Below are 19,424 nucleotides of genomic sequence, written 5' to 3'. Positions count from 1 at the left end.
TAGGTCCTATCGTATCGGCAGATACGATTCTGGGTACGGGAGCCGACACCAATCCTTAAATGTATATACTGTTCTTCTTTTTGGATATGGTCGAGAGTCTCTTCGAACAATGGAGGATTTGGCTCGCACGGGCCAATCAGCTATGTATATATCTGACAGGTAAGTTGATTGTATGAAAATGATATTGTTATGTTACAATAAAGTTTCATACATACTTACCTGGCAGATATATACAATTAAAGGCCCACCCAGCCTCCCCGCAGGAGACAGGTGGAAGAGAGAAAATATGATAGAAAACGGGGATGGTTCCTAGTCCTGCCGCCCAGGGCAGGCCGGTAGATCACCTGACCTACCTGTAGCGAGTGGCGCGAAATTTGAATTTCTGTCGGGGACGACGGAGTCTTAGCTATGTATATATCTGCCAGGTAAGTATGTATGAAACTTTATTGTAACATAACAATTATCATTTTTCATTATTTGTGCTTTTGGACTGTTATATGTAAACTTTGCGCACCGCAAGCTAGTATGTATTCATTCGATCGGAAACTAGTTCCGCATATGAGGCGTCACTAAAAAACATAGAAAAATACGACATAAAAAGTGTCGAAAATCATCATAACCTCAAAATTTTTGTTGTAATCTAACCAGAAACTTATTTTTATTAATATACTGTGCTAAACTATAAAGGATTTTTATCATAATATGCGTTTTTTAAAAGCGTCGTTAACTCGGAGCGTCGGAAGCGTCAGCGTCGTAACCTCGGAACAAGCGTCGTAACCCAGGACGGATTTTTCCATTGAATATTTAAGAAAAAGCGTCGTAACCTCGGAACGTCGTAAGCCGGAACCGTCGTAACCCGGGGACTGCCTTATCATGTTTGTTATTAATATAATTAATATAAAAACCCACTTTCTGTGATAGCCTTGCAAGCCACCTTACCCCTTCATGTCCTAGGGGTTGGTAGCAAGGGTGTTTACACAACCCCTTATCACTTTCTCTTGCCCTTTTGATATTAACTCTCTTACGCCGATTGGACGTATTAAACGTCGACATAAAAAAGTTTTTTAAAAATTCGCGGAAAAATACTTATAGGCCTACCAGCCAAAAACTTTTGAATCACGCGCCTTGGGGGATGCTGGGAGCTCACGGATCAAGGCGTTGTTTTGTTTACAATTGTTACGCAGGCGCGCAAGCGCGAATTTCTTTCTTATCGCACTAAAAAGTATCAGTGACACATCTCAAATTATTTCGTTACTCTGACATAATTTTTGCACCATTTTAAATTAGCCGTTACATGGAGTATTATATTTGAGAATGTGCGCAATTTCATGTAGAATACAAAAAAAAAAAATACTCATGATTGTAGCTTTTATCAGTTTTGAAATATTTTCATATAAATAACAATAAGTGCCAAAATTTTAACCTTTGGTCAACTTTGACTCTACCGAAATGGTCAAAAAACGCAATTGTAAGCTATATTCTAGTAATATTCAATCATTTACCTTCATTTTGCAACAAATTGGACGTCTCTAGCACAATATTTCGATTTATGGTGAATTTATGAAAAAAACTTTCCTTATGTCCGCGCGGTAACTCTCCGATAAATTGTTTCGTGCGATCGTCGTAATGTTTGCACCATTTTAAATTTGCCGTTACATAAAGTTTTATATATGGAAATGTGCACAATTTCATGCAAAATACAACTAAAAACAACCCATGGTTGTAGCTTGTATCAGTTTTGAAATATTTTCATATAAATAACGATGTGCCAAAATTTCAACCTTTGGTCAACTGTGACTCTACTGAAATAGTCGAAAAATGAAATTGTAAGCTAAAACTCTTACAGTCTAGTAATATTCAGTCATTTATCTTCATTTTGAAACAAATTTGAAGTCTCTAGCACAATATTTAGATTTATGGTGAATTTAAAAAAAAAACTTTCCTTCCCTCTGCGCGCGGATTCTCCGCCGCAAATCTCCGAAATGCGTAAGTCGCATTATCATTATATTTGCTCTGTTTCATATTAGGCGTTTCATCGAGTTTTATATACGTATGAAAATGTGCGCAGTTTCATGTAGAATACAACTAAAAATAATGGAAGGTTGTAGCTTTTCTCATTTTCGAAATATTTGCATATAAAAAAATATATATATAAAAAATTCAACATTCGGTCTACTTTAACTCTTCTGAAATGGTTGAAAACTGCAATTTTAAGCTAAAACTCTTACAGTATAGTAATATTCAATCATTTATCTTCATTTTGAAACAAATTAGAAGTCTCTAGAGCAATATTTAGATTTATGGTGAATTTTTGAAAAAAACATTTTTTTACGTCCGCGCGTTACGAATTCATGCATCATTTTGTGATAATATTTTTTCTGTTGCTTTGATCGTTTTAGAGTGTGCCATATACCAAAATGATCGCAATTTAGTGTACAATACAATGAAAAAAAATTAACTCGTCTCGTTAGCTTTAACCGTTTTGCTCACAGCGCGATTTGAATACAATTATATATGAAATTTTGTTTTCGCGCTATCATATATTGCATTATTTATATATGATAATGATATTTTTTCCATTTCTGATGGTTGCATACTAAACTTCAGGCAATGACAAAAAAAGGAGCCAAAAATGAACTCTTAATCTTGAAAACTAAGCGTGCTGTTATTTTAAAAAAAATATATTTTTTCCGCTTCGGCGCTCACTCCGAGACCACCTCGGCATACGGGAGACGATTTTTATTATACCCCTTCGGCGTAAGAGGGTTAAGGGCAAGACAGTATATTTGTTTTTTTTTTATTAATATTCATGCTTACATTCTGGAGGATTTTTCCAAGGGAAAACTTTGTAGGTTTACCCTCTGTTTATCCCTCCTGGGTTTCTTCCTTGACGTTTTGGGGGATCTTCTCTCATTTCTCATTTGGTTTGAGAAGAGTCTCCTTTTTTATTAATCATGATTTTTTTTTCTGCAGGTTAACAGTGAGCTATAGTAGATCACAGCAGTAGATGGTTGGATATCTCTTCATGTTGGTTATCCTAACCCTCGGGATTGTACCTGTGACACGATAGCATGCTGTGACATTGTCCCTTGAGTGTGTGCACAGTTCCCCTGCTGTGAATCATATTAGAGTAATGCAATTATCCTGGAGTTTTATCACTGTACAGCATCTACTTCTAGCTGCCCTGTGGTTGTTGACTGCTTTTGATGATGTCTGTTCTTCATCTAGTAGAAAAAGCACTGTGGAAGAATGTCATACTCCACTGCCCTTCCCTTCCTTTTCTGAAGCTCGAGGAGGCCCTGGAATCCGGAATGGTCTCCTCTGGCCAAAGAAGGATGCTTCTCCTCCCCTAAGAAGGCCTCTTGCTGGATTTCTAAGGGGCTGCCTCCTCCCGAGGAGGCAATGAGTTCTCTCGTCGGCTCTTCCCAGGCATCAGGTTCAGGAACCGATTTGCTTGCCCCTGGACCTGCATTTCAGGAGCAGTGGGAGTGCTGGCTTTGGCTTGCATTCCCACCACCTGTCTAAAGATTCACCTCTAGACAGGTGCTGTGTCGGGTGCTTGTTCATGAGGCATTCTGAGTGCTTGTGTTTCTTTGATTCGCAAGCATCTGGAACTGTTGATGGGGAGACATCTCACCGTCCCAGTTTAGGCATAGGACGAGAGAAGAGTGGTGGTTTCCCACCAGTTGTTTCACATCTGAGGAATCATACGCCTGGAGAAGCAGGGAGTCGAGGAGGCAATGGGTCTTATCTTGGCTCTTCCCAACCTTCACATTCTGGAACCGATTTGCTTGCCCTTTTGCTTGTGTTTCGTGAACCGTGGGAATGCGGGCTTCAGCTTGCATTCCCGTCTCCTGTCTAGAGGTTCACCTCCAGACAGGTGCTGTGTCGGGCGCTCATTTGCGAGTCATTCTGAGTGCTTGTGCTTCTATTGATGCACGAGCATCCAGAACTGTTGATGGACTGTCCCAGTTCAGGCACAAGATGAGAGAAGAGGCAAAATATTCAAGTGTTTGGCCCCTTCCTGCCAGCACGTCAAACACTCTTTGAGTGCTCTTCAGTAATGGGTTGGTTCCCACCTGGTGTTCTGATTCTGAGGATTTGAACACCTGGAGACAGTGTTCTCTGTGACTTTTTCTGTTCTTTTGGACAGATTCTCAGTCTCCTGTGGGGTCTCATGTTTTGGGAACCTCGAGTGTGTATTATGTTGAATCACACTCTTGATCCAGTCTTAAATGCCTGCATATAAGACTGGTTCTGTGCCTGTTCCTCATCGAGTTCTACGGAAGTTGAGAAGGATCTCTCATGATGATCATCTAATGAGATTCTGGAGTCTCGCTGAGCATTTTAATTCCATGGAATTACTGGGGCCCTCCGAGTGTTTGGTTTTCTGTGATTTCCCAACACTCGGGCAAGACAGGCATTCCTGATAATTGTTTCACAGAAATTGGGAGATCTCACTGAGCACTTGATTTCCTGGGAATTTCAGTTGCTCGTTGAGTGCTGGTGCTTGCTAAATGCTCGGTTTCTTGCAATCTCTCAGCACTCAGGTGGGACAAGTTTTCCTTATGTGAATTGGGAATCTCACTGAGCTCGTGAATTTGTCAGGAATTCTGGCACTTGTTATCATGAGTGCTTGGTTGGTGAGATGAGTATCTATTTGCCGAGCACTTAGTTTTGTCAGGAATTCTTTCGCTCGTTATCACAAGTGCTTGGGTGGCGAGACGGGCCTCTACCAGTACAGTAGAGTTTGCCCTTCAGTCTAGTATGGGCTTTACAGAGCTTGAAACTGCATGCTAACACCTTGGTGCATGATAAAGTCCCTTCTTTGTGTCCTGGACCTTAGGATCCAAACACGTAGGATAGCAGGCATAGAATCCCTTTTTACTCTTTTTCTTGTGGCTTCAGCCTTGAAGGAGAATAGTGAAGTTGGGAAGGAGTGATTGTTCTTTGCTGATGATTACCACTCATAATTACGTGGTTGTGATCTGCTCAGTTCATTCAATTGTGTTCGGCCTGTCCAGGTCAGCCGAGTCAACCATTGCATAAGCATAGCAACCTCCTTTCCTGTGCTGTGGTCCTCATGCAGTCCTGGTGTCGTCAGATATTTGAGTTCAACAAGGTGTGGTCATCTTAATCCTCATCCTCTGCCGCCTCCTCCCATTCTTCTCCTAGACTTAGTTGGCCTAAGAAGAAGGTAGACTCTCCACCCCCAAGAAGCTCCACCAGTGGGACTTCAAAGGGTCTGGCTCCTTTCACAGAGGAAGCAATTAGATCTCCTATAGGTTATCCTGATCCTTTGGGGCTAAGACCAGTTGCGCTTACCCCTGGGTTTAGTGTTTCGGGAAGCTATAGGAGCGCAGACTTTGATTAGTGTTCCTACCACTTGGTCTAGAGATTCTGTCCTAGAACTAGTACTGTGTTTGGGGAGAGCTCTTTTGCAAGATACTCCAAGTGTACAAACCTCTAGGGGGAGTGTGCATCCAAATTTGGTTCTGGGGAAGACAGCTCATTGTCCCAATTCTGGAAACTCTGAAAGAATTAAAACATTACCATGTTCCCAGAAAATATGTAACAAGATAAAAGTAAGGATAAATAAAAACACTGTCATAATACAAATTACAGGTAAATAAAACATTGTCTTATTGTTATAATGCAAATTAAAGGTAAATAAAACATTTTCTTAAATCAAATGTTTTCAAAATATCTTCAATATAACAAATGTAAAATGTTAAAGAACAAACTGTAGCTGGCCCCTCTCTCCTTGAAGGGGCAATATCCCCTTGGAAGATGGACCAGCACTAAACAAAAAAACAGCCGATGACAAAACAGAGGAAAAAGCATGAAGCACATTTTTTTGCAATTAGCACCTGTCCCAGAGGAACATGAACACGGGAATCCTGGAAGACCATCTAAAAACATTGATGCTCACAAGACTTCTGGGCTGGATAAATATGAAACAGACCACAGACTTACGACAAAACTCAGTTTGGGGGAGGAGAATAATGCGCTCTTCAAGGCGGTTAAAGAAAGTCTGACACACCACAAGGTTCCAAGCCTGGTTGGTGACTAGCTTCCACCTCATTTACTCATGAGTTCCCAGATGCCACAGATTCCTTGCTTTACAATCTTTATTGTTTTTTAACGTTTTTCCAGCTGGCACTAGAAGGTTATCCTGTTGTTAAGACTGAAGGTTTGTTAGCTATGAAAAATACTAATTGATTAGAAATTTGTCATTTTCTGGCACAACCCAAGAATAATAGAATATACTGGCTCCATGCACTTGAAGGAATTCTCAAGAACCTCTTGCTTGCAGAGTTGTGATAAAGGCTACTGGTCACCAAAAACTCCTGGGAAAACTAGTTCCTCATGAAAACTAGTTCTTTGCAGCCAGTTATGACTATGACCATTGCACATGGAACTGGGGTGACTGTGGTTATCCACAGATCAGCCAAACAGCTTTCCTGTCTCACCCTTTGTAGTGGGTGTCCTAGCATACTTAGCTTGGCTGCTAGATAAGCATAACCTGTGAGTTGGGATTCCTTGTCTTTTCCTGTCAGTCTTATTGCTTTTTATAGACACATCAAAGGAAGATTAGGGGAATCATCTATTGGCTTATGGTTACATGAGAAAGAGGGCCTGTAGATCAATTTTCTAGAGCTTGTGGTGTACATCTAGCCCAATAGGCATTTGAGAGCTACAGGAACAAAGTTGGTACTAGATCTGTTAAGTGCCAATTGGTGGTGGATATTCTATTGTAGGCAAAGAATTACATAATGACTCTTATTCCCAGCCACATCCCAAAAAAGTGCTATGCAGTAGCTGATACTTGAAGCTTATAGGACTTGGTACTTTCAGGCCAAGTGGTCCCACCATCCCTAGATCTGCAAGCATATATTTCTAGTCCTGGTCCACAAGCTTTCAAACTACTGCTTAGCTACTGCAAATTGGTAATATTGGGGGTCAGTATGGAAGACGCCAAAAACCTTGAACGGCCGGACACATGCATTGTCGGGGCCCTAGAATTCTGGGTGGACTCCTTGATAAGTAATCTTGGCACATACACACTCAATGAAAGCAAAGCACAAATAAATCATAGGCTAACAAAGAAACTGACTTGGGAAGGAGAGCACTAAAGCGACTACTCTCCAAGGCGGTCAAAGAAAGACTGATGCGTCATGAGGTACCAAGCCTGGTCAGTGATCAGCTTCCACCTAGTATATGTGTGAGTTGCCAGGTGCCACAGATTCCATGCTTTACGATCTTTCATTGTTATAACCAGTTTCCAGCTGGCACTAGAAGATTATCCTATTGTTAAGACCTCTGGGTTGTTAGCTATGAAAAATACAAATTGATTAAAAATTTGTCATTTCTCAAGACCCTTATGGCCCTACTGCAGTCTCGGCATGCTTGGTTTCTGGACTCTATGCTTGTGGTAGACCCCCCAAGATCCCTACAGCACTGGAAGAAGCTCCTTCAGTCTTTTCGAGATAGTACCATAAAATCTCAGCTTCCTCAATCTTCATTCATGGAGGCTCACCAGCATTTCCCATTAGGAGAAGGATTTTTGCACCAGGCTTCTACAAGGATAACCATTTTGCCCTCTTGCAGGTATCTAAGAGCATGATAATCAATTTTAAGTTTTTATATTTTATTTTTTTTTAAGGAATCTACACCCTGTTTCTCAGTGGTCCACATTCTGGGACCATCTAGCTGGTGTTTAAAACATGTCTTCTCACTGTACTAACCCAGGGAATTTGCTCCTTGAAGGGCCCATATCCTGACAATAACATTCTTAGTAACCCCAGCCTCAGCTAGGCAAGTGAATGAGTTACATGGTTTTTATGGTGATGTTTTTCACACAAAGAACTTTAGAAGTATTGGCCTGTCCTATACAACTGGATGTTTGGATTCAGACTTGAATTGTCAGGTTCTTTCTAATTTTACTTAGCAAAAGGATTTCTGCACAACTAGAAATAGGATAAAAAATATAAACAGGGAACACATACAACAGTACAGTGTATTTATTTATTTGCAAAGTTATATAAAAAAAGGGAATGCTGCATTCACTCAACTTAATTGTAATACATTACTAAGAAAATTAAACAAAGTAGGTGAAGATGGTGGAATAGTGTAAGGTGTTACTAAAAATAATTTATTAATTATTTTGCGAATGATTCTTTGAGGCGGGGCATTGTTAGTGGATCCATAGAAGACACATATAATCTCATCCAAGACGGGACAGCAAAATTGTGATAATGAACTTCAAAGCTTCTTAATGTAGTGTAGATAAGGGCTTGCAGCTTTTAGTCTAGGAATTCCAATATGTCTGAAGGGGGCTCTCGCCTGAAGGTAGAGTACAGAGTGCTACTTATCTCCTTGTTCTCTCTCTCTCTCTCTCTCTCTCTCTCTCTCTCTCTCTCTCTCTCTCTCTCTCTCTCCTTTGTTGTCTCTTTGGGCAGTCGTATGGGCGTTTGTATATCCTTAAATGATGGGAGGCCAAATGATGACACTTCAGGTGATTTTCATTTCCTTAAATGAAGATCCTTGCAAATTTCACTATACTCTGCTTTTTTTTCATCTGTCCATCCGCCTGTGGTGTTTTTGTACGGTAACACTGCGTCCTGGGCTTTAGATAGTTACATTCAGCTTACATTCAACGATTATAATAATATCCTATTTCGAATGTTAACGGTGTAATTCGCATACAGTAAATTATTAAAACACTTTTCAATTACAAATGTACACCCAGATATCCTTTTATTTACCTAAAACTTACAATTAGCGTAACTATCTAAAGCCCGGTACGCAGTGTTACCATACAAAAACACCCCAGGCGGATGGACAGATGAAAAAAAAACAGAGTATAGGCGATGGGCTTCTCTCATTTGACCACACCAGACTTAAAATTTCTTGAGGAATGGGGATAAAATTTTGCAATATCTGAGACCACTTGTGGCTACCAAGGGATGACATATGATGCTGAAGGGGGAAGATGGATCCACAGCAAAACTAGACTTCCCCAGTATTGACTTATTTAAAAAGAAAATTTTTATTTGAAAATTTTTATTTCCTACTACTATAGTATTTCTCCACAGTCACAAAAGTCACTACCCATCACACTAATTTTGTGGGAAAACAGAGAGCTCCCTCACCTTTATTCTTGCCTTGGAACAAATAAGATTTAATTCTTTTGAGATGTGAGGGCCATGACAATTGATCTTCACAAGGCCAAAACTTTTTGAAAACGGGAACCAGTTGCTTCCATCCACCAGCATGAGTATGGTAGAAGTGACTATAAATACCATTACATTCTGTTAGGTCAAGCCTTCTTGAAAGCTTGCGATAGCACTCATGAGTATGTAGCATTGAGCTTAAAGGTCAAGGGTTATTAAATAATAAAATTAGGGCTATTTCTACATTTCTTTCCTTTCAGAAATATATGAAAATTTCTCCTATCATTAATTTTGCTTCAAGGAGGTCCTAAAATACCTTTCTAAATTTGTGATTTCTGGGCATGACTCAAATCTTGTGACTTTATTCTTAATTAGCTCTCTTATAGCTGCAGACCAGTTTGTTAACCTCTCTCAGAGAGAAAGGTTTTCTTGACTGACTGCTCTTCCTCCCTATCTTCGTCACTTGCCTCATAACGAAGTCAGCTTGGTCATTTAGGTTTACAACGCAGATGGAAATTAAGTGCTTTTGACAACCATTGGGATTACAGACTAACCAAACCATTAGCTCCTTTTGTGACACATTGTTAAATTTGAAGCTCCTGGACTGTGTCCCATTTGCTCATTACGGTAGTTTCCTGGCTCCAAGTCTCTTATAATTGATATCAGAATAGCAGCAATCATCCTTCCACTGAAATAAATATAGTAGTACGTACTTAGGTTTCATAAAAGGATGGCTAAAACAAATACAATTTTGTAGAAACAAAGTTAATTCTTTTGGTACAAAACCATCGCTTTACAAGATAAGTTGCCATCCTCCCAGTCGTGCAGAGCATACAGACTGGTCAGTCACTTGATGTGACCCTTTTCTGCTGATAGAAAGACTTTGCAGCCCATTTGTGCAAATAGTGAGTTGGACTTCTTTTTTTTTTTAGCATGTCTAGAGGTAGTGTACAAAGGGCAACTGTAAATAAGTAATGGTTTACACTCAAAAAATCCTTTTAAATAAATTGTCTATACATGGTCAGAGTACGCTGGGGAAAAAGAGATAGATGGCAACTTAGACCTGATGAGAATTCAGGATAAAGAGCAGAGGACAGAAATATTGAAGAAAACTCATTTTACATTTAATTCCATAGAGGGAAAACCTAATGTTCAGTACGGTCCCCAATTATATGAAAATTTGGTCGATCCATGGCCTCGCAGAATTGGAAATTCGCAGATTTCGAAACACATACCTTATGGGAAAATTCCATTAGGGGCAAGGCAAACGGCAACTTACCCTGTCAAACTTTTTTTATACTACCCGTTTTCAACTTTCTATGTACTACACTGTAATTTTTTCTCATATGAAATTCTTCTTATGGATTTTAATAACTTAAAAAAGTTTAAAATTACACACAGGATGGTGAAAACTCCCCCACATAAACAATGCCACCATTTGGTACAAGTGTACTGTACAATACAGTCATTTCCTTTAAAAAACCTTTTGGATAGAATTTCCTCTACCTATCCTCTGCCCAAAAACCTTCAAACTCCTTTATTTCATCCTCTGTGAAGAGTTCTTCTGCTGAAAGAAGGCTTTGTGAACCATTTGAGGTTTTGGGGACTAGCGGATCATGCGTGTCTTCACTCCCGTTAGGCCTAACAAACTTGGTTATGAGTGTCTGTCTCAGTTTCTTTGTCCGGCACGTTCACTATGTAATCGTTTTCATATAAATTGATTCTACGATAAAGAAGAACTGATGAAAATTCAAAATTTGATTTGAAATTATGATTTCTTAAAAAGAAATGATAAAAATTAAAATTCAACATGAAATGACAGTTTCTTGAAAAGTTTAGTTCGAATGATTCTCTCTCTCTCTCTCTCTCTCTCTCTCTCTCTCTCTCTCTCTCTCTCTCTCTCTCAAACACGTCGGTGACCCTGGTAGTTGTGACGCCAGATAACTCACAATCACAGTCAATCTCTCAAACACATCTGCTTCTCTGTTAATCACTTTCACTAGTCATTTTCATCAAAACCTATTTCAACAATAGAAAAAAATAAATTATCAAATGCCAAAAGTTAGTTAAAACAAGTTAACCCAGAAAAAAAATTCTTACTTCATGTCCAGCAGTGACGGATTTCAAGTTGTCGACTGCTTCCAAAATGGAAGTTGCTCCTCTTTAACTTAAGGGAAAGCCTTTTAGTTTCGAGAAAATAGGTCTTCCTCTACGGCTTTTAGGCATATGCATACATGATGCGGATGATCAGAATACACTTCGCAGATCTGAATAATACTTATGGCAATGATGATGATGCCGATCATTCATACACACTGCGCTATGTCAGAAATAGAAAAAAAAAGTATGTGAGGCAGAGCCTTCCGTCTTAGCTAATGGCCAAGCAGAAGCCTTCAGAATACACTTCGCAGATCTGAATAATACCTATGGCGATGATGATGATACTGATCATTCACAGTACACTTTGCAGATCTGCATAATATGTATGACGATCGTGGCGATACCGATCATTCATACACTGCGCTATAATGTCACAAATGTGTGAGGCAGAGCCTTCTGTCTTAGCTGGCTGAGCAGGAAATCTTTCTCTCGCATTCCTCCATGGAGGAATAATAGTTTTCTCCTCCAAGCATTCCCCCCACCCCTTCTCTCAGATACCAGCAAACTTTCCCCCCCCCACCCTACAATACTTGAAACGACAATAGATTTGATACGTTTTACGGCCTGTGACTCGCAGACTTTGATCGGCTTTGCAGATTCAGAAAACTATTTTTGAGAACTAGCGACCGCATAAAAGGGGAATTGCACAATTTGAACACGCATAATTCCAGACCGGACTGTATAAACATAATGATGTTGATGAAGATTTTGCAACAACCATTCTTTATAGTTTTTTTATTTCATGGGCTCAGCTCGTGTCGCTGCGCGAAATATCCTTTAATCTATTATTTCTAGGGTAAATGTACTAACACATACCAGAGAATAAATAAATAAAGAAAAAGGTCAGTACAACTGACTCGCTCACCCTCCAAGAGGGTGTCGGTATGAACACTATGGCGAGTGGAGACCACTACCACGAGCCGCTTGCCAATAGAAATCTCCCACTACAAAATCCCCACAAGAGGGGAGCCGACCCACAGAGTGGGCAGCAACTACTACTACTCCATCCCATGCTGCCGACTGCTGCGCCTCTGGTGGCCATCCTTTTCAGTTAGCGCACACTGTATACACGTGCCCTTTTTTGCTCTGTGTTTTTGTGCCCTTATTTTTTGGATTTACTCATCATGGAGCGTGCAGCCATCGCAGCAGCTAAGTTAAGTACTCAATGTTTATTGCTATTTGGTTTTTTCCCGTCCTTGAGTCAGTATTTGCCGTTTTTTAGGTATAATACGAACTCTAGTCGGAAGCATGGCAGCATGGTTCTGCCTCGTGGCGGGTTCGTTCTTGGTCTTCCATACCCAGAACCTTCCCTTACTTTAGTACGCTCTATTTTTAGTCATCCTATTTGTTTTAGGGTACAGTCTACGCGGTTTATGTCATGCATGCATGTCTTTTTACCTTACGTAGGCTTCTTCTATCCAGACCCTAGCCACGGCTCTTAGTATCGGCCCCGGCTAGCTTTGAGTGGTAGACTTTCTTTCGGGTTAGTCGTACACTCCTGGATTTTTTCTCCTACTATTTTGTTTTCTTTCTTTCAATGTTTTATTTAATTTATTATGTTTTTGTTTGTGTAGGCGTCTGGCTTCATCTAGCCTAGGTTGCTTCCTTATAGCTTCTCTCTGATCAGCCGGTTGTGTATTCTAGGCCTTATCATTTCATTGTTTTGTTGTTGTTACCCGCCCCGGCCGTGGTCACTACGTGATCACGGAGCAGCCATACGCCTGTCCAGTCATCTTTCCCATCCTCCCGCTCTTCCATAGGGCCGGGGGGAGGGTTGGTCTGCCCACGCTCGCTCGCATACCCGAGCCTGCCTCCCTCTCCCCCTCAGGCGGAGGGAGTAGAGGGACGGGACAGACCCAGACTGGACTCGACCTCTCCAGCTTCTCGGTCCGGCCGGATGGCTAGGGGGGGGGGTGGGGGACTGGCCTTTCCCCCCTCCGTCGCTTCTCCTTCTTCTTCCCGTCGCTCCGTTGCTAGCGCGAGTCTGTGTGCCCTCTCGCCCTTTTCCCCACCTTACTGGGGCTGGGGGCTTTTCTCTACCGGAGCTCCGGCATCCAAGTGGAAATGTGCTAGTTCACCCCGCAGGGTGACTGAGGCATACAGTTGGTCTCTACTAACCCCTCCGTCACGCTGAAGTCGCGACACGCTCCGCCACGCACTGGACTTAGTCCGGTACGTTCGATTTTTATAGGTTTAAGAATTAGTTATGTTAAACTAAGTAAGTTTATCTTAAGCTACCTTAAACCATCCCCCCTCCCTTGTCTGCCTCACCGGATCTCTCCGGGTTATAGCCTATTCAGGCGTAAGGGAGGGGTTATGCCCAAATTTTTTCTGAGCTCCGGCATGCAGCGGAGTTCTTCTGTCCTTTAGCCTGTAAGTGATAGCCTTTAAGATGCTCATGTGTCTTTTCACTTACAGACCACCAACTGTGAGCATCCGGGATGCGCCGCCAACGCTTCAAGACCCCTGTGGACATGAAGTTTGCCGGTCCCATGCTCCATGCGCGACTCCGCACGGGGGACCTCCAAGTCTGGTATCACGAGACATGCACCATCTGTTATGATCTGTGAGCCAGCTCTTAGACTGGGGTAAGTATTTCCAACTCCGTTAGCCAGTCCCTACTTCGTTATAGTTTCTTAAGTTTAAAAAATTCTAATCTTTCTTAAACTTAAAGATAAAAATACAGGGATTTCGCATCCCCTATAATTTTAAGTTAAGCTTTTAATTTAGTTTTAGTTTTAAGTTTAATCTTAAAAAAACTAATAAATACCCTCTCTTCCAGGCTCCGGCTGTGAAGGACACCGCACTGGCAACCCTGCGGGCCTGGGTCGGCGGTTTTGGGAGAACGCCGCCAAGGGTATGCCCTACATTCTCGAGAAGAGGTTGGCGGTCCTGATCTTCCCCGGAGGCAAGTCAACGGCTACGTCGACCCAGCAGAGGCGCCCCCGACTATTGCGTTCATTCAACAACAGCTCGCTGCCTCGTTGACGGATCCAGGCCAGGACATCTCCTCGGAAGTCGCGACATTAGATCTTAATATTGAACCCATGGTAGGTGTAGACGACCTGTTGGTCGAGGTGAGTACGTTGGACGCCCAAGGGATGCCCTTGGGTGCCACTGGATCTTCTACCCCTGCAAACTCTCCATCCTTCCAAGGCTTTACAGGTACAGAACTTTATACTTCTCCTGATGCTTCCGTTAGACCTAAGGTCAAAGGACAAGCAGTAAAAACCTTGACTAAGACGTCGTCGTCGTCTAAAAAGACGGCGTCGGCGTCATCATCATCTTGTAAGTCTCCGGCTAAAAACCCCGGAGCAGAGAGGTCTAAAGCTTCCGGGTCCGGCCGGCTCCAAATCCTCTAGGAGTAGATCCTCCAGGGAGAGATCACACACTCCAGCGGAGTCAACCGTTCCACTACCTTTGGTTTCCGGTTCAGAGCCACCCGTCCTCCGCAGCAGCTCCGGCTTTGTTTGGATCCCAACGCTGGCCTGTTGCAACAAGTGGGCGATCTGGTGGGGTCTCTAAAAAACCAGTATGGACAGATGTTCTCCGGTTGTCTGATAGGATCAGCTCCCAGGACAACATTATCGCCGACTGAGCCAAGCTCCGCTAGCTTCTCCCCCACCCTTCAGCACAGGGGGAGCGCAATTGCCTCCGTTATGACTCTCTACCTCCGTTCAGTATGAAAACCAATCCTTGGAGAGTAGCGTCATACGCCCCCTTCCAGGACGGGCTTTATTTCTATCCCCGGAATGTTGGAACTCGGAGGATTGAAGACTTCGAGTTCTACCCGGAAGACCTTCAGCCTCCGTTCATCGGCTACGCCAGGCTCACCGCCTCTGCCATGACTCGATGACGATAAGGTACTTAAAGAGACAGTCCTCTATTCACGAGACCAGGCTCAAAGAGAATGGCTCAGGTGTTTAGAGACATGACTGTTCGAACAACGAAAATACAGCCATTTAAGAGCCCTTTCACAATCTTTACAATGGAAGAGAGTACCCCGCTCCCTTTCTTGACAAAGATTGCTACGGTTACCATTCCAGCAGCCCAGAAGGGGGATTCGTTGCCTCAGCTGAAGAAGCGGACCCTACGTCTCCTTTACTTCCCTCAGCCGGTGAGTTGTGGGAAGATCTGCCCAACACTTTTTCTGCGGGCAAACTCAAACCAGACTGTGCTATGGAGCAGTTTGGTGAGAAGCTGCCTAGACTTTCCAGATAGCCTCATTCAGGCAGAATTTGATGCCAAGTCTAGGTTGGCCAGTCTATCAATACCATGGCCATGACCGAGGTTGGCTACCATTTCCTATGGTTCTGAGCCACTTTTTAAGCTGATCACCAAGTCACTGACTCAAACGGTGCAGTCTGTATGTTCGAGTTCGCCACGGCTAGAACAAACTGTAGGAAACATGTCCTCCAAGAAGCAACGATTCGGCATGAACCGAATAAGTTGCTTGCATCGAACATCTGGGGAGCAGACCTCTTCCCAGATGCGATGGTGAAGGAGGTCCAGGCAGAGGCTACAAGGCTTAACCAAAGCCTTAAAGATCGTTGGGGTCTTACGGCCAAGAGACGCCAAGATCAAGTGGTCAGAGGTAAGGCTCAGAAAAAGAAACCCAGACGTTTCCAGCCTTACCAAAAGAGAACAGCCACACTTTACCCAGCCGGTTCCAGCTGTCCCGTTGGTGCAAGCAGCCCAACCTTCTACCTCCAAGGCTCAATCGCAGCCTATCTATGTCATTTCCCCCCAGCCTCACCCTCCACCTCTTACGCTCTCTCCCCAGCCTTCAATCAAGTCTTCGAGGGCCAGGCTTCCCAGAAGTATGAACCGCTCGGGTAAGGGAGGCAGAGGTAAGCGATCCTTTCGTCAGAGAGGATCGGGAGGGTCCTTTAATAGAGGAAAGCCATTTTCGGGGAGGGGGGCCCGCGGAGGCTACCAACACCAATGAGGACTTTCAGGTAGGAGGGAGGCTGTTTTCACTTCCGCCACCCGGTGGAATTTTCAGCAAGTGGGCGCAAAGCTTGTGTCAAAAGCCTGGGTTGGAGTTGGTATCGAACCCGCCCCCATCCAGAACCTTTTTCCCGCCAACTTCCATCCAAAGAATTGACGGAGTATGCGGAGGACCTCCTTCAGAAAGGAGCTATAGCGAGAGTCAACAGGTTAAAGTTTCAAGGGCGCTTGTTCAGCGTTCCAAAGAAGGCTCACAAAAAAGAAGGGTAATCTTAGACTTGTCCCGCTTAAACTTAGCCATTCGATCTTACAGACGCTTACTATCATATCCTATTGCAAGGCAACTTATTCCGTCCATATCTGGGCTTCAAGATAGGAGATCAGGCATTCTCCTTCAAGGTAGTTCCTTTCGGGCTCAACGTAGCACCCAGGGTGTTCACGAAGTTGGCGGAAGTGGTAGTTCAACAACTAAGATCGCAAGGGTTATGGTAGTAGCGTATCTCGACGATTGGTTTAATCTGGGGCTCCAAACAGTCGAGGAATCCACAAAGCAACACTGAAAGTGATTCAGTTCCTGGAATATCTAGGATCCGCACTTCCCAAAGATAAACAGGACCAAGTCAAGACTCACTCCAGAGTCAAACTTTCAGTGGCTGGCGGGCATTCAATGGAATCTATCCTCCCATACTCTGTCGATTCCATCAGCCAAGAGGAAAGAAATAGCGAAGTCAGTAAAGCAATTTCTGAGTCACAAACTTGCGTCAAGAAGAACCCAGGAAAGGATCCTGGGTTCACTCCAGTTTGCATCAGTGACAAACATCTTGATGAAAGCCAAACTGAAAGACCTAACCAGAATCTGGCGCTCACGAGCAAATGTCAGGTCCAGGGACAAATTATCCTCAGTCCCTCAGATTCTACGGGAATCGACTACCCGCCCAGTGGGCTAAAAGTCGAAGAACTTATCGATATCAGTGCCCCTTCAGTTTCCTCCTCACGGGGATTACCATCCACACAGACGCTTCGTTAAGCGGTTGGGGAGGATATTCTCAGTTCAAGAAAGTTCAGGGAACTTGGTCACCACTCAGTTTCCGTCAGTTTCCACATAAACGTACTGGAAGCAATGGCAGTGTTCTTTGACTCTAAAAAGGTTACGTCCGCCGAAGTACTCCCACATAAAGCTAGTCTTAGACAGCGCAGTGGTAGTCCATTGTATAAACAGGGGAGGCTCCAAGCACGTCATCTAAATCATGTCATGGTAGCCATTTTCTCCCTGGCGGACAAGTTCAGTTGGCACCTCTCCTCCACCCATATAGCTGGAGTGAGAAACGTCATAGCAGATGCTCTATCCCGATCAGTACCTCTAGAGTTGGAATGGTCACTGGACAGCAGTTTCGTTCCAATGGATTCTTCAGAGAGTTCCAGGCCTACAAGTGGATCTCTTCGCATCCCAAGCGAACCACAAACTCCCATGTTATGTGGCCCCCAACCTGGACCCTCTGGCCTATGCCACGGACGCCTGGCCCTAGACTGGAACAACTGGGAGAAGATTTATGTCTTCCCTCCAGTGAATCTTCTCATGAAGGTACTGAACAAACTCAGGACATTCAAGGGTCAAGTGGCTCTAGTAGCCCCAGACTGGCCGAAGAGCAATTGGTACCCTCTAATTCTGGAACTCGGGTCTTCGTCCTCTTCGAATTCCCCAGTCCCAGGCTCTCCCAGTCAGTGCAAACGAAGACTGTGTTCGCTTCCTCAGGAATTCTCAAAACCCTAACTTTATGGATTTCATGAAGTTTGCAGCGAAAAGAGATGCGAATATTGACCCTCAAAATATTCTCTTCTTGGAATCTGATAAAAGGGATTCAACTTTGAGACAGTATGACGCGGCTGTCAAAAAGTTAGCAACCTTCCTGAGAGAATCAGATATTAGAATCATGACAATCAATTCAGCTATATCCTTTTTCAGATCTTTATTTGAAAAAGGCTTAGCAATTACGACAAACAAGTCAGCCTTAAAAAACAAAGATTTTTCAATTTGGTTTCAACATAGACTTGACAGAACTCCTACTTCTCGTCTATTCCCAAGGCTTGTGCTAGACTTAGACCTTCTGTAAGGCCTACGTCAGTATCATGGTTCTTAAACATGATGTTCTAAAGCTGGCTTCAGAAACTGATAATGACACATGTTCATTTATAATGCTCTTAAGAAAAACTCTATTTTTATTAAGCTTGGCCTCAGGAGCTAGAATTTCAGAACTGTCGGCATTATCCAGAGATCCGGATCATATTCAATTCTCCCCACAGGGGAAGTGCTACTTTCTCCGGAACGTAGTTTTATAGCAAAGAATGAAGATCCTTTGATGAGGTGGGAACCATGGAAGGTTGTACCCCTTCCACAAGATATATCTCTTTGCCCAGTATCGACGCTTACGAGCCTTTTCTGTCCCAGGACCTCCTCCATCCTCATCGGGTCCTCTCTTTAAGAGAGAAAAAGGTGGTACTTTATCTATTAAAGGCATCAGGCAGCAGATCCTGTACTTTATTAAGCAAGCCAATCCTGACTCTTTCCCAAAGCGCATGATGTCAGGGCAGTAGCCACCTCAATTAACTATTTCCAACATATGAATTTCGATGAGTTGAAAAAATATACTGGATGGAAATCGCCGACAGTATTTAAGCGTCATTACTTAAAGTCCTTGGAAGCTCTGAAATTTTCAGCAGTTGCGGCGGGTAACATAGTTTCCCCCGACTCTGCTTAATCTTTAGTAGAAGATCCAGTCCTCCTTTCTACCTGTCTCACCCAACAGTTTGTCTATGCCTGTCAGGTTCATCTACGTTTACCTTGGGTCTTAGCTGCTCTTATGGTGATATGGTGGGTGTCCCTTATTTTTTTTGCTAGGGGCACTCACAATCGATTGTATGTATTGATCTCTTTGATGTGATCCCCTTATTTTTATGCTAGGGATACATCTTAGTTTACAATGGTTACGGGTTTTGTATATTAAGTCATATACATTCCCTTCATATATTATTATTATTGAAGTTTGTTCTGTTCAAGTTATTGTTATAATTGCTTTTGAGTTTTTTGTACATATCTATACACAGATACTGCTTTTAACATATATTCCATGTAAGCCCTGT

At 42.8% G+C, this 19,424-nt stretch overlaps 1 protein-coding gene across 3 annotated transcripts in view; it reads left to right on the top strand.

The window, feature by feature from the left end:
- The window catches only part of LOC135196218 (N6-adenosine-methyltransferase subunit METTL3-like), a 319,120-nt gene that overhangs the window by 78,993 nt on the left and 220,703 nt on the right, over positions 1-19,424 (top strand). The gene's annotated exons all lie outside the window — the stretch shown is intronic.

The sequence above is a fragment of the Macrobrachium nipponense genome, chromosome 17 (assembly GCF_015104395.2).
Source record: "Macrobrachium nipponense isolate FS-2020 chromosome 17, ASM1510439v2, whole genome shotgun sequence".
In the NCBI taxonomy this organism is placed as follows: domain Eukaryota; kingdom Metazoa; phylum Arthropoda; class Malacostraca; order Decapoda; family Palaemonidae; genus Macrobrachium; species Macrobrachium nipponense.
This window is presented reverse-complemented; position numbering and strand designations above follow the sequence as displayed.